Raw genomic sequence first — 1,187 nt, 5'->3', positions numbered from 1 at the left:
AAACATGTTTTTATTTATAATTGCCTCAATTTTCTCTCAAATTTGGCACTATAACAAATACTGCCATGATGAAGAATAATTTATAATTTAATCAATATATCATTGGGTTTTTTTTTCCTCATTAAAGTTATGAAAATATGGTGTTTTTTACCAATAAATAGATTCTGCTAATTCTTGTTGGTACAAAAACATTTTTATAATTTGCCTTCAATTTTCTCAAAAAATTTGGCCCTAAAATAAATACTGCCATGATGGATAATTATCTTTTTTTTTCTTCATCAAAGTTTTAAGTAAAATTTGGGTGTTGTGTTGGGTAACCATAGACAAATTCTTATTGGTATACAAAATTATTTATCATTTATAATTTTTTCCATTGTATAAATATAAAAATATAATTTTGATTTTAGTGTGAAATCTCAGTCTATTTTTTTGTTCTTCCAAATTTACAAAACTGTACTTACCTATTCACAGAAATGATGTGACCACTCCACATAAAGGGCCCTGCAAATGGTTTTTCCACACCTGCAGTTCCCTGTGACCATGTCCACATTCCAGTGACTGTTTTGTGTGGACTCTGGGATGGGAAAGCCATCAGATAATGATCAGGACCATGTGAATCCACGCAGAGCATTTGAATCCAATGAAGGAACAATTATGTGCTCAAAGCATGGAGGTATTTAGGAAGAGAGAAAGAAAGCGGAGACAGATCTAATCAGCACAGCTGCTCTCTTTCTCTCTGGCTTTAAAATCACAGTTTTTGTCCGCCGCCGTTATCGCAAAGGGAATGTTTCCCTTTGAGTTTTTCAGGTTGGATATTCATAATGCATTTTAAGTGAGAAATGCAGTCAAACTTTGAATCAGAAGATATACCTTCGGGTCCAAACATCTGAGACTACTAGTGCAAATACTATGCATTTTTTTTTTAATACAAATTATTTTATTAGCATAACAATCTGAGTGAAGAGTTACACTGAATGTCTTTGTACTGAAACATAAGTTTGTGTAAAATCTGATGATCATGTTTTCCAGCATGATTTGAGATGCCCCACAGAGCAAGAACATCTGACAGTCTGTACAAAGAGGTCACATGATCACTTTAATAAATTTGCTAGTTTGATTAGTAGTGCAGAATGTTCCACACTCTTAAAAACAAAGGTTCTTTGGCATCTATGGTTCCGTGAAGAACA

The sequence above is a fragment of the Gobio gobio genome (assembly GCF_949357685.1).
Source record: "Gobio gobio genome assembly, chromosome: 23".
Taxonomy (NCBI): Eukaryota; Metazoa; Chordata; class Actinopteri; order Cypriniformes; family Gobionidae; genus Gobio; species Gobio gobio.
The sequence above is the reverse complement of the archived record's forward strand: the minus strand, read 5'-3'. Positions refer to the sequence as shown.